At 32.8% G+C, this 803-nt stretch overlaps 1 protein-coding gene across 1 annotated transcript in view; it reads left to right on the plus strand.

Annotated features, from left to right (window-relative positions):
- Positions 1–803, plus strand: part of LOC111373954 (50S ribosomal protein L27, chloroplastic) — a 3792-nt gene that overhangs the window by 1715 nt on the left and 1274 nt on the right. The window lies entirely within an intron of this gene.

Below are 803 nucleotides of genomic sequence, written 5' to 3' on the forward strand. Positions count from 1 at the left end.
TAGCGTTATCCCTGTTTGTAGTCTGATTGATTAAAAGCATTAAAACAAGGGGGACATCAAGTCTTACCTCAAAGTTAACTTGATGGGTGAGGGGGCAGGGGATGAATTTGGATGACAAAAATAAAATTTTGAATACTACTTCCATGACCAAAGGAACATAAGAGAATTTAAATTTGGAGGTACTACCTCCATTATAAAGCTATACTCAACTGTTAAAATGAAGGATATGATCAAGTTACCATGTAGCATTAAATGATGTATTATTTTCTCCCATTGTTACTACTTCCATAAAAGCCAAATGTGTTTTGGCAATGAAAACTGTGATGTTCGACCCACTTAACACCTAGAGATGGGTGTTCTAAGGTGAAATTTAATTTTAATAAAAATAACCTGCAACAAATCACAAATTATGTAGTCTAGATGTATAGAAAATCAACTTTGTAGCACAACAATTATAAAAGCAAGTAAAAGCGTAAACAAATAATGAACACCAATAATTGTTTATAAAGAAAAAAAATCTTTGAGGAACTCTTCAAGAGAAAAAAATCTGATCCCTCCTTGCCATCAAATGATTTACTAGAAAAGATTAAACTTAAATATCCAGTCTAGACACAACTAAAATTTGGTGGATTCTAACTCTCAATATATAATTACTCGAAGAACTCCTGGTTGTGCTTTTCAACGCTTACTCTAGAACATACGGACTTCTTTTTCGTTTTGGATCTCCAAATCGAACTTTTTTCCCTTAATCAGAACTCCAACCACCTCTCATATCTATCAGAACTTTAAAGACTATTTGGTAG

This window comes from Olea europaea, unplaced genomic scaffold, assembly GCF_002742605.1.
Source record: "Olea europaea var. sylvestris unplaced genomic scaffold, O_europaea_v1 scaffold1185, whole genome shotgun sequence".
NCBI lineage: Eukaryota > Viridiplantae > Streptophyta > Magnoliopsida > Lamiales > Oleaceae > Olea > Olea europaea.